Source organism: Carassius auratus, chromosome 19 (genome assembly GCF_003368295.1).
Source record: "Carassius auratus strain Wakin chromosome 19, ASM336829v1, whole genome shotgun sequence".
Classification (NCBI taxonomy): Eukaryota; Metazoa; Chordata; class Actinopteri; order Cypriniformes; family Cyprinidae; genus Carassius; species Carassius auratus.
In genome coordinates, this window is record NC_039261.1 from 6,317,371 (window position 1) to 6,331,981 (window position 14,611).

Here is a 14,611-nt window from a genome sequence, read left to right on the forward strand (position 1 = left end):
AAATCATTACTAAAATTGTTAATATATTGTTGAATATATGACTATAGTTATTTGCATTAGTCTACTAATCAAATCATATCAGAAAATTTTACAATAATCAGAGGTAATTTTCTCAGTAAGTTTTAATGACGGCCACTATTATATCATTATTGGCTCTCTGGACAACAATTTGGAGAAGCAATAGATACATCACTTTCTTTTTCAGTCAGTGCTCCAAACTCAAAACTTTGGAGCAGGTCTCATATTTCCCAATATTTTCTGACATAGGCGTCTGTTTCAGACGTTTTATCATTTATTTTTAAACACAGAGTGACATATATGCTGAGGTAGGAAGTTCATCCAGCATCCGCCCTCCTGTGTCACAGGAAACTGTTTGAGATCCAATATTGTATTTGACAAATGGTGTCTGTTGTTTATCATGGCTCTGTGATAAATCAGTGTTTGGCAGTAACTTGATATGACCCTTCGAACCCACATAATACCCCGGAATAGGGGTAAAGACAGGCTGGCTGTAAGTACTGCCTTCCCTCAGCTCTGGTGGGTCATGACCTCCCTGTGGCCCTGAGTTAACTTCTAAACATACCTCACGCAGACAGAGGCTGGACAGTTAGTGGGCAATGCTTGACCTTTTCCATTGAGTTTCTGTGAGGTAAAAAGATCTGGGAAAGGAGTTAGACGTGACAATTTAGCCACTTAAATAGCTAATGACAAACTAGATTTTTCTGAAGAAAATGGGAGCGTTGTTTGTAAAACTCACTAGCACAATGTTGAGCTGTTGGTGGTGGTTGTCAGGGTGTTGCTCTGTGATTGTGAAGTGTTATGATTGTTTGTTAGCATGTTGCTAAGCACATACAAGGGTGTTGAATGTTGTTAGGTGTTTACTTACTAGTAAAAGCCAAAAATACCTGGTATTTTGGTCACTCCATAGGGCTTAGGTTCAGTCTTAAAAGTAAAAGCACATATCTTCCTCAGTAAGCTAATGTATCATTCATGACTGTAGCACAATTCGTGGTTAACGGTAAATTCTACATTCATACTAAAACATTTTGACTTCCTGTTGACATTAGATAATACATTATGAATAAATTTTAATTAAGTCATTTTTTTCACTTTTATGCATCTTATATATATTTTTTCATTATATATATACATATATACATATATATATATATATATATATATATTTATTATTATTTTTTTTTTACTGTATTTTTGATTATATAAATGCAGCATTGGTAAGCATACAAGATTTCTTTACAAATTTTTAAACAATTTTACCAACCTCAAACTTTCAGCAGTGTGTTTTTAGATTAAAGGACTCACATCAAGGTGTGGTCCATGGAAACCCTTCTGATTATATCGTTGTCTTTGTTGTTCTCATCTGTATTTCATCTGAAATTTCAGGCCAATTTAATGAGGATTTCCTGTGTGAATGCAACTTTTATAGATCTGAAAGAAAAAAATCCCAGGTTTAGTTCCATTAACTCCTGCCAAGACCTCTGTGGTGCAATTTTTGTTGGTTTTCACTTTCTATACTGAGATTAGAAAAAGATGGCATGTGGTGGGCTTTCATTTCCCCTTTGTTGTCGTAAACACACAGAGAAGGACATACACAGACGCACACACACAAGCAAATGCCTTGTCCCTGCCACCTTTCATTAGGGTTTTATGAGGTGCGCTGACAATGGCCGACCCTGCCATGGAGACTGGTTCCACATCCCCCATGCAGGAAATCAAAGACAATCTCCCATCTCTCACAATCTCCATCTTGCAGAAGGAAGCCACTCCTCGGGAAACCACTTTCTGTAGTTGCGCTTCAGGGCATCTGCCTATGTGAATTTGTGGCAGTTCAATATTGTACGCCATTCTGGTTTGGCATAATTTTTTTATATGTTAAAGGAGCCAAAACACAAAACACTCTTTGGATTCTTTGTGTTGTCTTGCAAACTACTTTGGTACTTTTGGCACGACCAGGCAAAAGACAATTTTTTTCTTTGACTAAAAGCATGAGGCTAGACATTGTGTTTACAAAGGGCCTTTCTGAATATAGCTGACAATTTAGTGGTTGTAGCTTACATCATTGCAATAGTTTTGCGTGTCTATATATACCAAAGACTGGCTTGTGGTTGGCTGGTAAATGTCATAGTATCATCAGAAATTACTGGGTTCCCAATGGGATGAATTATGGGCTAATGCTTGAGAAATTTTGCACTGTAACCTCCCACCTTTACATCTCTCGTTTGTTGTGATCCAAATCCATCATTCATTTCTTGGGGTGTATGAAAACTGCTGCGTTTAGCCAGAACATGCTGCGGTGGCAGAAAGGAAATGAACACGTTGGCTAAATGCATCACTGACCTTGGGGAGGAAGAAACTTTTGTATGAAGTGTGGAGTTGGTACTGTATATATTTGAGCTCAGTTGTAGGTTGCACATATTGCATGATGCAAAATATTTACAGTATATAAAAATTTCACTGCTAAATCCATCGGTGTAAACATGTGAAACACAGATTAATTGATAAATACCTCTTACTAAAACTGTCAGTCAGACATTAGGATTTCAATCAAATGGGGTATGTCTATGAGTCAACCTAAAGTTAGTGTTAAATTCATGTTTTCTTTTTTAGCCTAGTATAATGTTCAAAAACACTGATTCATTTAGAGATGAATAAAGCAAATCTCTTTAACAGTAAGTTATTGAGTCATTCATTCAAATAACTAGTGACTCTATTAAGGTACATATTTAAGGAATGAAACGTAAAATAACCAGTTGCATCAGCTGAGTAAATGATCCAGTGACTCACTAATAAAGATGGGTAAACCTTTGAATCAATAGGATAAACCGTGCAAATGTTTAATTTTGCTGTATCTTCACTTGGAACCATTCCCATTGGCCGAGTAAAATATATGACCCAACAACCATCAATAATGTGTCTATATATGTATATGTATGTATTCAGTATTAACGCCTTGTTTGTTGACCTATTGAATATAAAAAAAAATCAAATGAAAAAATTATATTTCAATGCTTTTGCAGTCTTTCTTAAAACTTTTGCATTTCCAAATAAACTTTGCATTCATTCGCTGAACAGTTGTGTTTGCTCACACAACTTTTGCGATGGAAATAATATGCATCAGGAGGAAAAACGATTTCTCAGTGCTCTTGCGAGCAAAATCAAAGTTTCTCTGGGGAAAACAATATTTAACAAGAGAATGCAAATGTTTTGCGAGAGAACGCAAAAGAATTGAAATACAAATTTTCCTCCCATCTCATACTTTTTTTCATCACCACGTCCCCTTTAGGGCTCTGTACTTTGTAACATACTTACAGACTTACAAACTTAGTTAATCAAACAGAGAGATGAAACAAAATCACTGACCTCATAAAAGTATAACTGAGCTAACCATCCAATCTGAATACAAGACAGATTTTTGAAGGAACCTCATAAAGCTGCTTAATATCTGACAGACTGGAGCTGGAGTTAGATTTCACTCCCTGAACTTAGAATACGTCTTCGCTTCCTACTTTTTATGCGCCTGGTGTCATTCATCAAAGAGTGATGACAAAAGTGGTTCTGGAGGCAACGAAAGGTCATGACCGTGCGCATTTGAACATCGAATATGTGTGTGTGTGTGTGTGTGTGTTAAGAGCTTGTCTCCAGCTTCCAGTGCCTGTCTAATCTCTACAGAGCTTTAGGAATTAATGTAGTAAATTGATGACTGACTGCTGTGCACATTTTACAGGTTTTTTAGTAGACTGTTATGAGGCTTAATAGAGTTTTTTTTTGCGATATCTGTCAAGCAAGCACACGAAATGTCCAACATTATCCTCTGATTTTACACTCCCCTATATTCTAAAACCTTACAATGTCATGCAAAATACATTAAATCCAACACATTTTAGAAGTTTCTTCTCCTGTGATTCTCTAAGCATCCCTGTCCATCACTAGCTCATTGGGAAGGCCTGTGCATCTGTGGCCTGAGGGCCAGAAGTTCGTTCAGTCTTGTTATATGTGTCCCTGGGCTTTCTTTATGTTTTGTGAGCTTTCTTTTAACTGAAGCAGGATTAAAGCTCCAGCTGTGGCTGTGATTTACTGGACAGGAGGCAGAGACAGGAACTTGACTACAATGACTCTGGCATAAATTCTAGGCACATATCACTGACATAAAACATCATGCACACGCATAAAGCCATGTCCCCCAGCCCAGCTTCCAGACACCATGAGGTTGTCTAATTTTCCTGAACCCCCTGGGAGGTGACAGTCATATGTATAGTGTTTCCTCTTTTATAACGTGCTGGAATGAGGGCAGCTTTATGGACAGAGAAAGTTGAGGCCCATCCAAGGTTGAACCGGGTACACAAGTTGTTATTGTAACCGAAATACTGCCTACTGTACGTCATACATTTTTTTGAAAATGTGGCTGAAACAATCTCCATTTTGCTTGAAATAGAGCTTGTTTATTTGGTTATGTATACAGCACCCCTAGTAGCACCATAAGGAGTTTCAAAATGAATGACCAATGACACTCTTGAGAGAGCTAATGCTTGGTGGTTGATTGTAGTGTTTTAGTGAGCATGCATAGAATTATACATTTATGCAATTATACATTAATTACATTAATATATACAGCAATAAAGAGTGAGCATGTTTATATTTTGTTATACAAATTAAAATTGTTTCTCAGAGACTGCGCTCATGTTACTTCATCATCCTTACATGATATATAAAGATAAAAAAAAATATTATTTTTATGCATTATCATCTCAGGTTCTGAATTAAATTTCATAATGTAAATAAACCTAAATAACAAAACTTAAAATTCAATTTAAGCTATGTGGTAAGAAAATAATAGAGAAAATAATTAAAGAAAATAATGATAGAATTCGGTCAAAAATGTATACAATTTTTATCAGATGTAAGCCATTTTTGTTCCCAAGAACCATGTTAAAAATCTACCAAATTATACTATAATTTTAAATTAAAATCAGGACACTTTTACTAGTTTTGCTCAAATAAAATAATAGTTGAAAATAAGCTATATGTGCATCAAATAACCAGTATGTCACGAAAGTCCTCTTCATAGTTGATTAAATCCAGTATGTCATTGTACTACAGCCTGCAGTAAGGAGCATGTTCTGGAAGTGTCGCAGAGAAACTGGTAAAGAAGAAACGATTTAATGTAAAAACAAAATCACTCTTATACACACTTAAATTCCAAATACAGGAATAAATAGTGAAGCTGTTTGTGTCTATTCATTATTGATCATCTTCAGATGGAAAATATTACTCAGATTTCACCGTGGCTCCTGAAAGATGGTTTGGTGTTACTTGTGAATGTGTGTGTTTGTGCCCCTGTCTGTACTGTTATTCTGACAGCATCTCCTCCCGCATCTGATTGCCCATAAACACAGCTGCTGTTTTTGAATGCACAACTGACAGGTATTTTGGTTTACAGAAGAAAGGAGAGAGAAAGTATGTGTTAGACAGAGAGAGAGAGAGAGAGAGAGAGAGAAGCCAGGTCTTGAAAGATGTGCAGTCCAAATTTGTTTAATTTGCATGTGAGCAAGAGGAAATCAGACCCTTTTGTGAGGTCATTTACAAGGAAATTTATTTTGAAATAGAACAGGGAGAAGACATTTAACGTGTTACACACTTTCTGTAGATGCTTAAATAGTTTTCAAAAAGCACTGTGTGACAACAATGACTTTAAATCCCCCTAAACAGAACGTTAATTGAAAAATTAAGTATTATGAAGTTTCTGATTCAAAGATGTGGATGGATAAATAAAAACATCCAAAACATCTGCTTAATCTCTTCTATATTCTGCCATAAAGATTCATCTACACTTCGTGGCACTCCATGAAACTGACAGCGCTGCTGTGAGAATAATTGCTCTGATAAACAGATCCAATGGAGAACCCAATAAACCCAAAGCCCCAACACCAATGCATTTAAATTAATGGAAACACTCTGTTCTGTTTTCCTTCACAACAGCCGCTGACAGCTTTTCCCTCCTATCAACAATTTTACATTCACTGCCTCTGAGACAAAAGATTTTATCTCGTTTCAGCATTTGAGAAATAAATGAATTGATTCCCCACACTTCTCCACAAGCACTTCGGTAAATAAAAGACTGGATAAGGAAAAGAAAGCATAAACAGAAATGTGGTTAAAAGCTCTCATGCTATGCGTGCCAAAAAGGTTAGAGTGACTTAAAATGATAAACAACAAAACATTTGACGGGAAACTAAATATCTCTCACATGAGAGTTACAATAAAGAACCTGTTCCTATAACTGTAATTTCAGAGTGAAAGGAAGAAAATGCAACATCTTCAGACAGATTTGCAGATGATACCAGATCTGAATATCAACCCCTGCTTACGGAAACATGTCTGCTCTCAAGAGAGGGTGATGCAAAAGAAAAATCTTTTATTTCACAGACTTTTCAGTATGTATTTTGTATTTGCACTGAAGTGGCTTAAAAACATAACCACTGAACTAAATAAGCATTAGTTGCCTTTGGGTATGGATTAAAAGGTTTAATTCAATAAGAAAAATACAGAAATACAAATACAAAATAAATAAATAAATAAATATTTATAACAAAATCTAAGAACTAATCACACTTAATTTGTGAATGCTCAAATGAATAACTGAATCTGAGATTTGAATCAATAAACTGAAACTATGAGTCAGTATAGGACCAGTTTATAGAAATTAATCAATTCCAAAGCTAATTTAACTTAAGTTTAAACCAGATAATCATTATTCAAATAAATCTGTCTTAATATTCACATACTTGCAAGTTACGCTGTATGGAAAGAAGAAACCTTTTGGCAATATTGAAATACTGACTATGCTTATATCACCAGCAAAATCATCTAAAAAAACGGCGAATACTGAATATAATTCTATGTCAGTCTGTTTTGACATCCTTCATGGTAACCATAGTCAAATTAGAAAATAAATCCTCCCACATGTCTTTCCCCATGCTTTCAACTACACCACAATACCATTTTTAACTTTTATATGCACAGGCGTTCACCAAAATAGATTTTATTTTGCTCTCTTTTTTTTGCTCTTTTCTGAAATTACTGTAGAAGTATCTTTCCCAGTCTTGCCTTCCCACATCTGTTTTGACATCTGTATGGTTTGTTGTCCCTGCGTGTGATTCATACCTGAATTTACTGCTTCAGAATGGGTAATATGCGACTAGCTGTAATTGGTTTGCGGAGCTATCTGGCTTAGGGGGGTTCTGCTTGAGGAGTTCATGCTTCATTCAAGGTGACGTGTTTCATTTTAGAGAACTGTTTCCAGCAGATGATACGTCTCTCTTTGTTTCTTTCTGGGCAGTGTTGGCTGATGCACAGCTGTTACAGTTATTCGCTCTCTGTTGTCCTTCTCGGTCCCTTTGTGTTTTTCCTTCTTCGGGAAAGAACTGTTCATTTAATTTCCTACTTAATGCTCCACATTCATTCACAGGGTTGTTTGCTTTATCTGTTTCACTCTGCTACTTTCCAAATTTACTAATGTTATTCAAAGAGCCGTAACTACCCAGATTAAAAAAAGGATACTTGAATGCATTAAAAAATATTTACATACCAGCAAGTACATTTGTAGTACATTCTTTTTTTTTTTTTTTGTGCTAAATAAAATTTATACACTATATATAAATACACTATAAAAGTATGTTACTACTTCAGTAGTACTTCAGTGCAATTGCAAAAGTATACTAAATACCACTGAGATTTAAAGAGCCAGTAAGATGAAAATTCTAAGCTTCCTATCCATCCATCCAAGGTTAAAAAACATTGTCATTTTGTCAAAATATCATTTTAAAATTACCTCAATTCTCAGAGATCCCCAAACGGTTCGCGCGAAGCTGTTCAAAAGATTCAGTTTCCTTAGACCCCACCTTTCGGTAGAATACTGTGTTCTGATTGGTCGACTGATATAGTCAGTTTTGATTGGTTGTTCCGCACACAACTTCATGGTAAGCAATGCGTTAGCATCTGTTTGGGGTGAATTATGTCTTATTCCTCTCATCGCGAAGCAAACAGTAAAATAAAAAACTTGAACAGTCTCGCTGCTTTTTCTTCTGTGTGGGTGTATTCAAGCCGCGCGCTTCAGTTTGAATCTGAATAGCGCGTTCAGCGCGGGGGCGTGGTCACATTAGATATAATGAGGGGAGACGTGAAAAACGGACATCGCGTTGTTTTCATATGGATTACTTTATCACAGAATATTTTCGGCAGCACTTGTTTAGATTTAAAGTAGACATGTCAAGCTTTTTATAGATATCTCTCTCATGTATCTTCGTTGAGTATTCACGGAGTTACACTTCATTTTAATGAAGTGTTTGTAAATGAAGATCAGCGCAGACAAAGGCTGCAGACAGCACACATACTGATAAGATGCTCGGGAGAAAACTAACACATAACTTCATAATCATATTTACAGGTTGTGATTCGGAGATGCTTGTTGGTCCAAATAAAGTTGGTAATGAACCCTCTTTTATGGCCTAACGCTTTGAAACACGGTAGGCGGAGATTATTATGCAAAGTGTTCCTAGTGACGTACATAGAGATGGGCAAAAGATTTGAAATCTATAACGACTCGTTTCACTGATTCAGAGTCGACTCCTTACTCTAGAAGCCAATAACTTTATAAATCGTGTACTTTTTGGTTTAATTATTTGCACATTGTTTACACAGATGGACAGCTACATCATACACTGTAATACAGGTAATTTTTGATTTCCCATCTGTGTGGCTCTTTAAATGGACTCTTAGTGCATTGAAATAATATACGCCAAAAATATACATTTATTAGTGTATTTCTTACACGTGCGCTTTGAATGGATTAAAAACAGTTCATTGTTCAGACACTTTTATATAGTTATCCTAAGTTTAAATTAAATTGATTTTATTTATGTATGTATTGAAGCATATGTGTAGCAAAATTCAGTTTGAAATGTAATATGCGAAATGGCAATGCTATATGTAAAATGGCAATGTATTTCTGTATTTAAATTTACATTTTCCTTTACAGATGTGCGACATTTAGTGCAAAATAAAAATGAAAATATATCATTTAAATGTGCCATTTTCTACAGATTTAATATTATTAAATATATTACTTCCCACACTAATAGCACATGATTGGATTATTAATTTATGTGTTAAGATTTATACCAAAATTCACAATTTAACAGAACGTATGCTTTTAGCATAAAGTACTTGAAGTGCTATATTTTTAATGTGGAAAAAAGTGCTATAAAAGACAAAGTAATAGTGTACTTGATTGTATTATTTAAAGACACCATAAACATAGTTAAGTATCATATAAAGGGATTGTTAACATCATTACAATACACTTAAAATGAATTATTAAATTTTTACAAATGTACGGGCAATACATTATAAATACATTTTGTATATATTCATTATATATTTATCTTATATTTTAACTATACTAAGTGAACTGAAAGAAGTGTATTTTCACATGGGTAGGCCAAATGAAATCTGACTTTTCACAATTTTGATGCATATTTTGGGTAAAATTCTCTGGAATGACCATTCAATTACTGGTTCTCAAACATTTTGATTCCAGAGCAACACTGTCCAAGAAAAAAATATTTATTGTAATTGCAAAGTTGCCTGTTTTCAAGATTTATTTTTAATGTACATATATACTTTTAAAATAATCACATAAATTGATTGATAGAAAAATAATACAATTTCATAATTTCAGAGCTTTGAAGAATGTAATTTCACATTAGTTTATGGGGGATTTTTACAGTTATATACTGTATACAATTTCTCAGCAATTTGTACCTGATAAAACATTTTACAGCTTTAGAGTTATAGAATATATATATATATATATATATATATATATATGTGTGTGTGTGTGTGTGTGTGTGTGTGTGTGTATTTTTTTCACTATATTTTATATAGTCCCTCAGCAAGACACTTAACCCCTAGTTGCTCCAGAGGTGTGCAACCTCTGACATATATATAGCAATTTTAAGTCGCTTTGGATAAAAAAAAAATAATAAATGTAATTAATTTCCATGACTTTAACAGTCTTAGAAATCAAGCTTTTAAAATTCTTTCAAGAAATGTTTACAAATACATAGAATAAAATATTAAATATGATGTCAGTTTATGACTTGTTATTTAGCTTTTTTTTTTTACCCTATTAAAGCATATTTTGTTTTATTGTTAATAGGCCCTGGCCCTCTGGTTGAGAAGCAAGCAGTTTTCTTTTCTGAGTTCGCCGAGGAGGTCTATATTTCCTGAAGAAAACTTGTTAGTATTAGCATTTATCTCAATGACAGCTGAACACAGTACACTTCGAAAGCTATGCCATTTAAAATCTTTACTAATGGATGTTCGGTTTGAAGTTTCTGATCCAATCACTTAAGCTGTAAATGTCATGTGACTCATTATCTGGGAGCTGAAGATGTCATGACAACGCTGATTGGCTGATTGCACCAAAAGCATTACATAATCCCTGCTAATTGCTTATTTGGACTAGCTAAAACATATTACACTGAAACAAACATTCAGAACAAATAAAACAAACCAGCCAAGAGAGGTATTGAAGGTTTTAATGTCAGTGTCTTCATGTTTCATAAGAGATGCAGTAATGATTTCCTCTCACTCTCCTCCTGTCACGTATTGCTATGCAGAGGTAAGTGACATTAATATTACAGATGGCAGCCTGCTGCTGCAGAGTCTGCTGCTTGAGCAGGGAGAGCGGTGTAGTGTTTGCCTTCACAATTTAAACTGCTCTGAAAAGTAGATGGTTCAGCAAAGGGTCAGGGCAGCAAAGACAGGTGGAAATTTATTCAGTCCACCCATGGGAGAGATAAAGATAGAGAAAAGGTGGGGGGAAAAGAGAGAAACTGATGCTTGGCAATGCTCATCCAAGCTGTGGGGAATCTGCCTGGTGGTATATTGTAAAACTACAGTGTCATGTGTTTAGCTTGTGGATAAGCATGCTTTAACCTCCTGTAGACTTGCATCAGAATATCTCTATACCCTGACAAACAGCCACTTTGCACCTTTGTTTCAGCTCAGCAGTTCTCAGCATCACTGTTGGGCAACTAGTTTAATCTAAATAAGTTACTTTTCTTAAAGTTTATGAACCAAAAGTAGACAACACACCTAAGGGTGAAATGATCTACAAAACAAAGTTTGTGTGGCGTCTGTATGTTACTGTATATGGTGGAAATAAAAGCAAGAAGATGATTAAGTGACACTATAGCGCTGGTTCCTTTTTGCAATGTTGGGAACTATTTTGTGCTACAGTTTATTTTTAAAGCACAGTGAGACAAGATCCTCTCTGTGAGCCCTCTTTTCATCCTCCACAGCGCTGTCTGCATTTTAATCACACAGATCCGTCTTCATTTCATTCCTTCATCACTACCTGACAATCTTATTGTAATGTCTCACTAATTAAAAGCATAAATCTGTCACGCCAAAGTGTATTAACTGGGGCATTCCACATTCAAAAAGACGGAGAAGGAGAAAAAGGAGGAAAGAGAGAGAGACATTCAGACAGGGCGTCAGTGTAGACAGCACATCAGATGTCAGACATTTTGAAAGCCTGCAGGACCACCATGACAGCCCAGTGTTTGTGTTAGGGGTTTGTTGATCTGCCAGGCTCGTCCACATCACTGAATCTAAATGCAAAAATGACACCCTGCCTCTAACCCATTAGAGTGTTTTCCCTTTTAGCCCAGGTAACACTTGTGTGGGAGAAGGATTTGTGCAGGTTACCGAGCTGACAGACTCTCTCACATGGTTCTTGAACAATTTGGAGGTGTGAAATAAGAGGCTGTGAGCAGTTCCTCTCTGACCTTAAAGCCCCGTTTTCACACTAGATAACTCTACCTGTACCATCACTAACATCAGCAGCAGAACTCTATTAAAAGCATTACGAGCCTTTACTGTTGGTAAAAATATCCCAGGCAGCTATAGGCATAAACACACAAGTATACAAGTCAAATATAGCATTTAAAGGAATAGTTCACCTAAAAATTGAAGTTCTGTGAATGGGTGCCATCACAGTGAGAGTCAAAAAAGCTGATAAAAGCATCACAACTGTACATTAAACAACTCAAGTCCATGAATTAACATCTTGTGAAGTGTAAAAGCTGTGTGTTTGTAAGAAACAAACCCATCATCATGGCGTTTTAACTTTAAACCGTCACTTCTGGCCAAAATACCAGTCCATAACCCATGAATTAGTGAAAAACATCTTAATTATGGATTCGTGTATTACAATCATGCAGCTTTTCTCTTTACAAGATGTTAATTGAGAGTCCTGTGGATTACTTGTGGATTGTGATGTTTTTATCAGCTGTTTGAACTCTCATTCTGACGGCACCCATTCACTGCAGAGGATACACTGATGAGCATGTGATGAACACAGATAAACCATATATTGTCACGTTGTGAAAAATCACCCACGTAATCTTGTTCAAAAATGACAGAATACAGCTATATATTAAAGGGTTAGTTCACCCAAATATTAAAATTATGTCATTAATGACTTCTCTTCCGGTCTGTTATGAGTGCGACTGTCACAACAGACCCGGAAGAGAAGACAATGCTGAATAAAGTCGTAATTTTTTGTTATTTTTGGACCAAAATGTATTTTCGATGCTACAACAAATTCTAACTGACCCTCGGATGTCACATGGACTACTTTGATGTTTTTATTACCTTTCTGGACATGGACAGTATACCATACATACATTTTCAATGGAGGGACTGAGAGCTATCGGACTAAATCAAAAATTTCTTAAACTGTGTTCCGAAGATAAACTGAGGTCTTACAGGTTTGGAACGACATGAGGGTGAGTTATTCATGACATAATTTTAATATTTGGCTGAACTAACCCTTTAAAGCCTATTAAATCAGCGTTCCCATTGAGAACATCTTTACAAAAACTTTTAGTATCACTTTTACATTAGTTCATTTAGTTGTCTGTATGTTTGTTTTTTTGTTTCTTCTCAGAATCATGGTGGGGGTATATATATATATATATATATATATATATATATATTAGGGGTGTAACGGTTCACAAAATTCACGGTTCGGTTCGATACGATACACTGATGTCACGGTTCGGTTCGGTTCGGTTCGATACGTTTTAGATACAGCAAAATGCAAAAACATCTCAACTTTTCAGAATGCCGCAAGCGCACCGCGGGTCATGTGACAAGAACCAACCAATCAGCTTCATCCTTTCCCGTAACAACGTTGAGAGCTCAGCCAAGATGAAGGAACAGCTGATCATAGTTGTATATGGATTGCAATTTTGAAATAAATTTAGTAGCAGAGCTACTGCAAGCGATTTTTAGAGCTGCAAATCCATTTATCCTTCGCTGAAATTTCCGCGTCTCATGGAGAGAGCACGTCATTGTTGCTTAGCAAAGACAGACGCCTCATGAGCGCTTCTGCCCGAGCGCTTTGGAAAGGAGGAGAAAGACGCGCTTAGCGTTTTCCATGCGTTTTTAGGCACGATATGTGAACCAGACCTGTTGGTTATTGGAGGATCTTCTCATTTCTAGTCTGTTCAACGCATTGGCTATTTTGCAACGAGCCTTCAGCGTGTACTGAGTGAGCGAGCGCCTGCTGAGTAGCCTAACATAAACATATAAGTTGGTGTTTTTTTCTTCTTCGGGAGTGTCAGGGGCGTTGCCTGTTACGTTGTTTGGGTTATTGGGCTACCTTGTTGAACGCATATCATTATATTTCTCTCTCTCTCTCTCTCTTTTTTTTTTCAAATATAATTAATTACTCCAACGAACCGTTCGGTATACGTAATGCGTACCGCGTACCGAACCGAAAGCGTCATACCGAACGGTTCAATACGAATACGCGTATCGTTACACCCCTTATATATATATATATATATATATATATATATATATATATATATTTTTTAAAAATACAATCGAGATTCTCCAGTTTATTCAGAATCTTCCAGTTTATTCAGAATCTTGTTTTCATTTATCCACATGTAATGTAAAGAAATAAATGACTTTAATTTCAGACTAAGCATCAAAGATGTGGTCAGTTAGGTTCAGCATTCACATTCTAGAATTTATTCACATATTTATGTGCTCAATAAAAAATTCCCTGCAATTGTACTTTTAAATACTAAATTGGTACATATAGTCACCTAGATTCAGAACAACTACAGAAAAACTACTATACTTGCTTAATGCATTTAATTGTGTGGTAGTACAGTAGTGCTGAAGTCCAACTAAACATAAACTGAAGTATATTTGATAGTGCTATAGTCAAACTATTGCAAGTATACTTCAGGTACACTTTAAAAATCGTGCAAAGATTAAAGATCAATATTATACAGAGATAATACAATCCTTATTAACAGTCTTTTTTTTTTACTCTTCAAAAAAAAAATGTATTTATATATATAAATGTTCAGTGTTGTTTTAAGGACAAGCAAGTCTGCAAATATTGTCTTAAATAAAGTCTGATGCAAATTGTAATTTGTGGCCCTTTGCATTTTTATGTGGTTTAAATGTGGCCACTGAACTTTAGTACCCCATCAAACTATGT

At 35.5% G+C, this 14,611-nt stretch overlaps 1 long non-coding RNA gene across 1 annotated transcript in view; it reads left to right on the top strand.

Moving 5' to 3' along the window:
* The first annotated feature begins 10,593 nt into the window (after positions 1-10,593).
* Positions 10,594-14,611, top strand: part of LOC113119249 (uncharacterized) — a 41,007-nt gene continuing 36,989 nt past the window's right edge. The window contains exon 1 of the long non-coding RNA XR_003294434.1: positions 10,594-10,702. This is a non-coding gene — a long non-coding RNA (uncharacterized LOC113119249). The remainder of the gene's footprint in view (positions 10,703-14,611) is intronic.